Source organism: Orycteropus afer, unplaced genomic scaffold (genome assembly GCF_000298275.1).
Source record: "Orycteropus afer afer isolate SDZICR_OR568_19922 unplaced genomic scaffold, OryAfe1.0 scaffold00603, whole genome shotgun sequence".
NCBI classification, from domain to species: Eukaryota; Metazoa; Chordata; class Mammalia; order Tubulidentata; family Orycteropodidae; genus Orycteropus; species Orycteropus afer.
The window spans coordinates 913,667-925,291 of record NW_006922190.1 but is presented as its reverse complement, the minus strand read 5'-3'; positions in this window follow the sequence as shown (position 1 = coordinate 925,291).

The window sequence follows — 11,625 nt, the reverse complement described above, 5'->3', positions numbered from 1 at the left end:
ATAGTTGGAGCTGTGTGTCAACTTGGCTGGACCACAATTCTGTGTGGTTTAAGCCATTGTGATGTGGTTATTCCCATGATGGGATCAGATGATTAAGTTTTGAGCAGCCAATCTGTTGAAAGGGAGTTTCCCTAGGGGTATGCCCTGCTTCCAGTATTTTTATGGACATCCTGGAAAAAGAGACATTCTTCTGTAGACTGGGCTTCTGCTGTGCTGCCTACAACTGTCCATATGTGAACAATCCACCATTCAGCCTGGAGATCTTGGATTCATCATTCGTTGGAGTCAACAGCCAGTATACTACCTGCCAACCTTGAGCTCCTCAGCCCCTGCAGCTGCAAGAGTTTGGAAAAGCCTCTGGCTTGACGTGGAAAAGCCTACAGCTTGATGTTTGATCCAAGAGCTTTGGACTTGCCAGCTTCTATAAGAATGTGAGCCATTCTCCTAAGATAAATTTCTCTCTCTCTACATATATATATATATATATATATATATATATAAGTTTTACTGGTTTTGTTTCTCTAGAGAACCCAGTCTAATGCATTTGGTACCGAGAGTGGTTCTAGAGAGACAAAATCGTAAGGATGGACTTCCTAAATTGGTTCTCCAGTTTGATTAATCTTAAAGACACTAGTGACCCTGCCTCTGTTAGTAAAGAGGACCCTGCTAATCCGTAGTGTGAGGTGGCAACATTAATATGCAAAATAGCGCCATCAATAGATCAAGTACTTGTGAGAAGTGAGGCTTTGGGTGATTGCATATTTGATACTTTTCTGCAATTTTGTCAGCATAAGGAGTATAAAAGGAAGCTGGTTGGTTGGTCCTACTTATATTAGACAAAGTGGTGAAAGAGCGAGATGAGCTCAGAGCTGCTGAGTCTCAGCTTAAGCACCACATAGAAGACCTCAGTGTTTCCAGTTCTGCTCTGAAAGAATGCCTTATTTCTTCTAGTAACAGAGCTGATATTGCTGAGAGCAAAACCCAGAGTCTTATTGTAAAAGTGGCTGAATTACACCAATTAAATTGCCAACCCAGAATGGTGTCTGAAGTTAAAGTGAGGGCATTGATTGGGAAGAAATGGGATCCTGAAACCTGGAATTAGGACATACGGGCAAATAGGAAGATTAGGATATGGAGCCTGTACATTCTGTTGAATCCCTCCCATCTGAAGAGATTACTGTAAAACCATTATTCCCTCCACCTCAGTTTGATTGGATTTGCCAAACTGGTCCTGCTGGGTCATTGCCTGAGGCAAAGTCCATGGAAGACATTCCTGAATGTTCTCAGGAACTGTCTCAACCACCCATTGTTGCTGCTAGACCTATAACTAAAGTAAAGTCCAAGTGAATCTCAAAAAGTGAAATATAAATTGTGACTGAGGAGGTTGTATGCTACACCTGAAAAGACCTACTTGATTTTGCTAACATGTACAGACAGAAACCTGGAGAATATGTATGGGAATGGCTACTGAGGGTGTAGGATAATGGTGCAAGGAATGTAACATTGGATCAGTCCGAGTTATTGATTTAGGCCCACTACGTACGGATTCTTCATTCAATGTTTCAGCTCTAGCGATTAGGAAAGGATCTAAGAGTTTATTTGGTTGGCTCACTGAAGCATGGATTATGCGATGGCCTAGATGGGGCAATCTACTTCTGTAGTGATACTGCCTTGGGAACCCCAGGAGGGGTTGCTATGGGTCGGGTCTTACTTGACAGTACATAACAACAACAACAACCTTAAGTTGAAGTACCAGACCTGTCTTGGTACAATGTAGAAGAAGGTGTCCAGAGGCTTAGGGAAATTGGCCTGTTAGCATGGATTTATCAGATTAGACCCCTAGAGCCAGAAATGGAGAGTCCAGAAGATATACCTTTCACCAGTACAGTGAGGAATAAATTTGTGAAGGGAGCTCCAGCATCCTTGAAGATCGCTGTGATTGCTATTTTATGTAAACCTGATTTGACAGTGGGAACTTCCCTAACTGAACTAAAACACTTAACTATGATGGGGCTGATTGGACCCCGTGGTAGTAGGGGTCAAGTGGCAGGAGTTAATCAAGAAAGGTAAGGTTGGTGTGGTTACCATAATGGACAGCACAGTCAGAAGAGTAATCAAAATAGTCTGACTCGTGTGGAATTATGGCATTGGCTACTTTCTCCTAGTAGTAAAATACATGGCAAGTCTACTAAATATTTACTTGATATGTATACAGGGAAGAATTCTAGGTCACATGAACAGCAACCTAGATTGAATCACCAGAATACAGAGTCACAACCTCTCAATCAATTCCCAGACTTGAATCAGTTTACAGATCCACAACCCCTTGAATGAAGGGGAGGCCAGGTCCCTTTGAGGAAGGACCCCACTACATCACCAAAAATCTATAATGTCAATCTTTCTCCTAGCCTTCCCCAAAGGGATCTGAGTGAGGCTTTTTATGAGAGTGTCTGTTCATTGGGGAAAAGGAAATAATCAGACTTTTCAGGGATTACTGGACTTTGGTTCTGAATTGACACTAATTCCAGGAGACCCAAAGTGTCATTGTGGCCCACCAGTCAGATTGGGGGCATATGCAGGTCAAGTTATTGATGGAGTCTTAGCTAAGGTGCATCTCATTGTGGGTCCAGTGGGTCCAATGGGTCCCTGAACCCATCCTGTAGTGATTTCCCCAGTGCCAGAATGCATAATTGGAATAGATATACTCAGCAATTGGCAGAATTCCCACATTGGGTCCCTGACATGTGGAATAAGGGCTACTATGGTAGGAAAAGCCAAGTGGAAGCCATTAGAGCTGCCTCTACCTACAAAACTAGTAAATCAAAAGCAGTACTGCATCCCCAGAGGGGTTGCTGAGATTACTGCCACCATCAAGGACTTGAAGGATGCAGGGGTGGTGATTCCTACTCCATCCCCATTTAATTCACCTATTTGGCCTGTGCAAAAAACAGATGCATCTTGGAGAATGACAGCAGATTATCATAAACTTAATCAGGTGGTGACTCCAATTGCAGTTGCTGTTCCTGATGTGGTTTCATTGCTTGAGCAAATTAGTACATCTCCTGGTACTTGGTATGCAGCTATTGATCTGGCCAATGCCTTTTTCTCAATATTAATTTCAAAAGACCATCAGAAGCAGTTTGCCTTCAGCTGGCAAGGCCAACAGTATACTTTTACAGTCCTTCTTCAGGGGTATAACAACTGCCTGGCACTATGTCATAATTTAGTCCATAGGGATCTTGATCACCTTTCCCTTCCACAAGACATCACACTGGTCCATTATATTGATGACATAATTCCATTCCTAGGAAGGAAGATGAGGCAATCTACTTCCGTAGTGATACTGCCTCGGAAACCCAAGGAGAGGTCACTATGAGATGAGTCTGACTTGACGGCAAATAACAACAACAACAACATGCTGATTGGACCTAGCAAAGAAGAAGTATCAATGACTCTAGACTTATTGGTGATACATATGCATACTAGAGGTTGGGAAATTAACCCAACAAACATTCAAGCACCTTCCACCTCAGTGAAATTTCTAGGGGTCCAATGGTGTGGGGCATGTCAAGATATTCCTACTAAAGTGAAGGATAAGTTACTGTATCTGGCTTCCCTCACAACTAAAAAAGAGGTACAACATCTTGTGGGGATTTCTGGATTTTGGAGGCAACATCCCTCATTTGGGTGTGTTGCTTCGGCCTATTATCAAGTGACTCGGAAAGCTGCTAGTATTGAGTGGGGCCCAGAACAACAAAAGTTTCTGTAACAGGTTCAGGCTGCTGTGCAGGCTGCTCTTCCCCTTGGGCCATATGATCTGGCTGATCAAATGGTGCTTGAAGTGTCTTTAGTAGATAGAGATGCTGTTTCAAGTCTTTGGCAGGTCCCTATTGGTCAATCACAATGCAGACCCTTGGGATTTTGGAGCAAAGCCCTGCCATCCTCTGCAGATAACTACTTTCCTTTTGAGAAACAGCTTTTAGCTCATTATTGGGCTTTAGTAGATACTCAACCCCTAACCATGGACAACCAAGTTACCATGAGGCCTGAGCTGCCCTTCATGAACTGGGTGTTGTTTGACCCACAGAATCATAAAGTTGGACATGCGCAGTAGCACTCCATCATTAAATGGAAGTGGTATATTAGAGAGCAGGCTTGAGCAGGACCTGAAGGCAAAAGTAAGTTGCATGAGGAAGTGGCCCAAATGCCTATGGTCTCCACTCAAGTCACATTACCTTCCCTCTCCCAGTTTGCACCTATAGCCCCATGGGGAGTTCCTTATAATCAGTTGACTGAAGAAGAGAAAACTCATGCCTGGTTTACAGATGGTTCTGCGCAATATGCAGGCACCACTCAAATGTGGACAGCAGCAGCACAGCAGCCCTTTTCTGGGACATCCTTGAAGGACAGTGGTGAAGGAAAATCCTCCCAATGGGCAGAATTTTGAGCCATGAATATGGCTGTTCACTTTGCTTGGAATAAGAAATGGCCCAATGTGTGATTATATACAGATTCATGGGCTGTGGCTAATGGCTTGGCTGGATGGTCTGGGACTTGGGAGGAGCATGATTGAAAGATTGGTGATAAAGATGTATGGGGAATAGGTATGTGGATAGATATGTCTGAATGGGCCAAAGGAGTAAAGATATTTGTGTCTCATGTGAATGCCCACCAAAAGGTGACCTCAGCAGAGAAGGACTTTTAACAATCAGATGGATAGAATGACACGTTCAGTGGCAACCAGCCATCATTTTTTTTCCCAGCTACACCTGTCATTTCTCAATGGGCTCATGAACAAAGTGGCCATGGTGGCAGGGATGGAGGTTATGCATGGGCTCAGCAATACAGACTCCCACTTACCAAGGCTGATTTGGCTACCACCACTGCTGAGTGCCCAATCTGTCAGCAGCAAAGACCGACACTGAGTCCATGATATGGAACCATTCCTCGGGGTGATCAGCCAGCAACCTGGTGGCAGGTTGATTACACTGGACCACTTCCATCATGGAAAGGACAGTGTTTTGTTCTTACTGGAATAGATATTTATTCTGGATATGGATTCACCTTCCCTGCATTCAATGCTTCTGCCAAAACTACCATCCATGGAGTTACAGAATGCCTTATCCACTGTCATGGTATTTCACACAGCATTGCTTCAGATCAAGGGACTCACTTCACAGAAAATGAAGTGTGGCAATGGGCTTATGCTCATGGAATTCATTGGTCTTACCATATTCCCCATCATGTTGAAGCAGCTGGCTTGATAGAACGATGGAATGGCCTACTAAAAATATAATTACAGTGCCAGCTAGGTGGCAAAACCTTGAAGGGTTGGGGCAATGTTCTCCAGGAGGACATATGTGCTCTAAACCAGTGTCCAATATATGGTTCTGTTTCTCCAATAGCCAGAATTCATGGGTCCAGGAACCAAAGGGTGAAAACGGGAGTGGTACCACTCACTATTACCCCTAGTGTCCCACTCAAAAAAATTTTTCCTTCCTGTCCCTGCTACCCTATGCTCTGCAAGTGTGGAGATCTTAGTTCCAAAGGGAAGAACATATGGAGACATAATATTGATTGCATTTAACTGGAAATTAAGAATGCCACCTGGACATTTTGGCTTCCTCATGCCTCTGGATCAACAGACAAAGAAGGGCATTACTCTACTATCTGGTGTAATAGATCCTGATTACCAAGGGGAAATTGGATTGACATTACATAATGGAGATAAAGAGGAATATGTCTGGAATACAAGAGATTCTTTAGGACATCTCTTAGTACTACAATGCCCTGTGATTAAAGTCAATGGAAAATTACAGCAACCCAATTCTGATATGAATTCAGGCATGAAGATTTGGGTCACCCCACTAGGCAAAGAACCACAACCAGCTGAGGTGCTTGCTAAGGACAAGGGAAATACAGAATGGGTGGTGGAAGAAGGTATTTCTGAATATCAGCTATGACCATGTGACCAGTTGCAGAAACAAAGACTGTGATATATTTCTTCATTGTATATGTGCATCAAATATTTTTTTTCCTTTGTTATGAACTGTGATATGTAAATAATTTTAATGTGTTATGGTTGTACGTGTGTTAGCATATCATGTTAGGCACAAATATGACTTTATGGTTGTCCTTATTTAGAGATTATACATGGTTAAGAAGATATGTACAACTGCCAAGTTGACAAGGGGTGGACTATGATAGTTGGAGCTGTGTGTCAACTTGGCTGGACCACAATTCTGTGTGGTTTAAGCGATTGTGATGTGGTTATTCCCGTGATAGGATCAGATGAATATGTTTTGAGCAGCCAATCTATTGAAAGGGAGTTTCCCTAGGGGTGTGGCGTACTTCCAGTATATTTATGGTCATCCTTGGAAAAGAGATATTCTTCTGTGGATTGGGATTCTGTTGTGCTGTCTACAACTGTCCGTGTGTGAACAATCCACCATTCAGCCTGGAGATCTTGGATTCATCATTTGTTGGAGTCAACAGTCAGTATACTACCTGCCAACCTTGAGCTCCTCAGCCCCTGAAGCTGCATGAGTCAGGAAGGAAAAGCCTCCAGCCTGACATGGAAAAGGCTCCAGCTTGATATTTGATACAAGAACTTTGGACTTGCTAACTTCTATTAGTGTGTAAGCCATTTTTCTAAGATAAATTTCTCTTTCTCTATATATATAAGCTTTACTGGTTTTGTTTCTCTAGAGAGCACCATCTAACACACACACACACACACATGTACATACAGACACACACAAGAAAAAAAAGTGTAAAAGAAATAATGAAAAAATGTTTCATCACACCAAAGGTATATCTTTTTCTGCTTGTTTTTTTTTTTTTTTTTTTTTTTTTTTTTTTTTTTTTTTTTTAAGCTCATAGCAAAAATCTAAGCAGTGTCCTCTTCATTTCTTTGTATTTCTCAATTCTATCAATGGACAACCCAAAACCTGTGAAAACTGGTCCAGATCCTTCTAAAAGAAATGTGATGTACATGACAAACCAGTTTTTGAAGTGAAATAATCTATTACATTCTTATGTATAATGGGAATTGTAATTTGTATTTATAATTATAATCTCCCAGGCTATAAAATTATCCAAACCTCAATTTTTCATTGAAATTCCTTTTGGTAAAACATACACCAAGACATGATGCAAATCATGCAACCCTCCCTCAATTGGTAGTGAATATTTTCTATTTTCTCTTCCAAATCCTTTCTTCACCCATCTTCATTCTGTTGTTTGCCTCCAAGAGGCAGCCTTGTATGAACAACATCAACACATTTCCATCTCCTCTGTCTTCTTCTTGGATTCAGCCAATGGGGAGCTGAGTCAAGTGATGGGAGGAAAGATGAAAGTAAGTCAGGATATTTATTCTAGTTGCAGTATCCCCAAATCTAAAGTCACTCTACCTCTCAAAGCTGCCATCTCTGTTGATAATGTTGACATTTACCCTGTGATTCTGGAAAATAGCAATAGTTAAAGAAATTCCCCTACCCTTTGTGTTCAGCAAATAACCATCCCTTCCATGTGACTAAGATAAGATTCATGGGTGTTTCTTGTTTACCTATGACAGAGCCAGACACAAACTCTCCAAATTCCCATTCCTTGTCATAAATGAGTAACTGAATAGCTTGTCCCAATTTATCAATCAGAAACAAAGGGCTTATGTATAATGGGAATATACTCCCACACCTGAATTTTTTCTAGCCTTGCTTATTCTCAATCTCTATAGAAGAAAAATTCTTTTTCACTAACTCTTTGAGATACTTGCAGACCTTGTGATTGGAGAGCTCCCCCTATTGTAGTAGTTACCTCCTACCCTATTGTAATAGTCCCTTTCCTTTCTCCCCTTTTCTTTCTGAATGAAGCCTCTCTGTATCAAAGTCTGGATTTGGGTTTTGTATTATTTGTTTGTTTATACTCAATAACTCTCTCCTCTCACCAAAGGGGCAACATTCACATGAGGAATGCAGGACACACAGGAGTACATATCTATGAGAGGCACAGTCGGAAGAAGTGTTACTGGGCAGGGAGAGGAGGAGACTGGGTTAGGGTTGGGGATGGTAAATGGGGGTGAAACTAAATGTACACATAATGTTGAATGTAAAACAAACTCTGCTCTGTAAACTTACACCTAAATAAATAAATAAATAACTCTCTCCTTCAGGATGCTTTCTCTTGTTCGTTCCTCCTGGGAGTGATAATACTCTACAATTTCTTATTCTAGGTTATGCATTTTTCCTGTGGTTGCCTTACACTCAGCCCAAACCCTTGAATATAGTCCCTTTATGAATAAAACTTATTCAGTTTATCCTTATTTGCCTCTGTGCCATCTATCTCCAGATAAGAACTTGATTGTTCCGTCTCTTAATGTAGATATTCAGTTACAGTAACAAGAATGAATTGCCTTCTAAAACTAAAGCTGATTTATTGGGGACTTCATTATAATTACTGAAGCCAAAACCTTTTAACTTCAAAATCACTGGCCTTCTTTCACCATTTCAGTGTTTGGATAGCTGGTAGCAGATCCTAAAAACATCATGCTTCACCAGAAGAGTATCTTATGACAATGGAACAACACCAGGTTTCTTTGAAGATCCAAAAAATAATCAAACCAGTTACTGTGGAGTTTATTTTGACTCATGGTGACACCATGTGTGTCAGAGTTGGAACGTGCTTTATAGGGTTTTCAATGACTAATTTTTTGGAAGTAGATTGCCAGTCCTTTCTTTTGAGGCACCTGTTGGTTGTCTCCAACCCCAAACATTTTGTTTAGCAACTGAGCATGTAACCATTTGCAGCCCACACACACACACCGACTCTCTTCTTTAAAGATAGGAAATGGGTATTTCAGTGTAAGCTCTGCATAGACCAGCAAAGGCCAACAGAATCATCATACTATAATGAGGACATTAACTAAACAGAAAACGTGAGGTGGGAGGGACAAACAGAAAAAACTGCAGCTATTATATATTGTTAGGGGAAATTATTGTTATTTATTTGTAGCTTTTATGAATATCTAGATATTTGTCTACGTGCTACTAAAAGGAATTTGTGTAATATGAAATTTAAGTTTCTTAAATTTGTGCTTGACCTATATTTTGTTGTTGTTTAAATTTTTAGTGTAACTGTGTATTTGTCCATACTTTTAGATATTTGAAACAGTGCTGGGAAGTTGAGTATATACCATTGCCAACATTTCATGAAACATTATTTGGAGGAATTCATGAAAATTTTCACTGATGGATACACCACAGTTTTGAATATTTCTGCCACCCACACCTGTTTCTAAAGATAGAATGGCTTTTCACCAGGAGGGAACCAAGTTAAACTCCTGGAATGGTGCAACAAAGTATTAAATTTGTCCCTGACCACCAGATTGTCATTTTTCTAGATCCTCATTATAAATTAATCTCCAACTACAGGTTATCAAAGAACAAGCTGTCAGCTTATTTATTGAGAAAATATCACCGAAGGATATGTAGTCTAAATGGTTTAATGTCCTAATAATCTAGTTATATTCTATTGAACTAATGTTTCATTCATTATCAACCAATATCTATTGAGTGTCTATCACGTGCAAGGCAGTGCACTAGTCAGGGACTGAGAATGAGGAGGCCAAATGTACCCACTTTCTACTCTTGTTTTTCTGTTTTCCTTTTGTACTGTTTTACTCTTATTTTTCCTGATAGACTTTATAATTTTTTTTTACTGGTACAAGAATAAACAGGTAAATATGGAAATAAAAAAATCATATATACTTCAGAAAAAGATTATATCATATATAAAGATTTTGTAAAGGACAAGTATAACATTAGAAATATATACAGAAGGAAAAAATCATTAGGTAATTTGCCTGGGAATTGGTTAGGAATTGGATAGAAAAATAAAATATGATCTCTTCAACTTCACATTATGCAGTAAAACAGAAAGTAAATATCAAAGTCAAATCTACCAAAAAAAAAAAAAGAAAAAGAAAAATAATTGGAAGACTTAACTGGATAAAAATATGAAAATATAAAATAGCATTCACGTTTAGTCATTCTTAGTGATGAAAGGGTGGCATCTTCAAACCATAAATCAAAATAAAGTCAGCCTATTCTCCAGGAGGGGCCCTTAAAGATGAATAGTATGACAAAATACATATAATAATAATAAGAAGAAGACACTAAAAGTTCAACAGACAAGGGACATGAACTTACAAAAGAAAACATGAACTATACCTAATACTTTGGTAGTTGTGTAAAATACTATCATATGGAAAGCTACATGTGTCAAAATATTAAAGTATCTACTATTTTTATATATTTATTTTGATGAAATAATATAAATATCAGAAAGGCTTATATAAATTAAATGTAGAAGTAATGGAACTTTCTAAATGATTAATGATACAGAAATAATTAGATAAACTAAGGGATCTGCATTCAATGATTATCCAGCTATTTTATACAATGGATTAGAAAATCTATGAAACTACATGGGAACCAATTATGACTAACAGAAAAAAGCTGTTAATACTTATGCAACATGATTGCAGTTATGTAAAGAAGCAATTAATGCATAAAAAATGACTGAAATGAAAGATATTCAAGCAGTAATCATTTATTTGGACAAGACCAGTACGTGATTTATGGACAGCTTTTCCTAACTTCTATTTTTTTCTAATAAACAATTTTGAGTTATGACACTTATTTCAAAATAAATACATCAAATAAACATTTAACAGTCATCTAAATCCCTCTAGGAACTGTAAGTCTCCTAAGATGTACTATCTTCAGCCTTAAGTGCCAAGACATAAAATTATATAAATTAATTGTTGTATAACAATCATCAAGACATCCTATCATAATTCATAAGTACCACATAACTTCTGATTTTACTCTTTCAGTGTCTCATAAATACTTTTTAAAAATCTTTTTCATTTATACTTGTGACAATACTGAAGTTTAAAGATATCTCGTAGGGGAAGCACACATGTGTTTTTCAAATTTTTCTTTTCAAATGATATTATCACATAAAGCATTTACATATTGGAAAACCTAACACATGCACCCACCAAGTCATGATGTAAGCAGGAAATCCTGCTGCTGATATTTAAACCATACACACTCCATGAACAAACTTCAGGTTTTCAGATTGTGACTATAGAGTTTCTGAGCCTTGCCCAGTCTTCTTAGTCTACCTTGATCTATATCCCTTCCTTGCAAAACTTAAAACACAGTAATTATTTACTGAGTGAATTAATAAGCATTCATTTATTCCTATTACTTAAATATAAGATATTTTAAATATGTCCATATAAAAATGCATCCAATCCTAAAGACATATTCAGAGAGACAATATTTTAATAGCATAAAATTCATCATTGAGTGAATACCACTGAGTATCAAATTAGATAATAGAAAATATTCAAAGTGGAAAAAATTAGAATTATGATGAATACTATTTACTCAAGTAGATTTTTTCTTTAATAGTGTTTCTTGAAAAAGTTTACTGTAACCAAAAATAGCAAATAACAACCGACCATTAATACACAAGATGACATAACCCAGAAACCACAGCTATGGACATATCCAAAGTAAAATGAACTTATAAGATTGTAAACAGGGAACCAGAGAC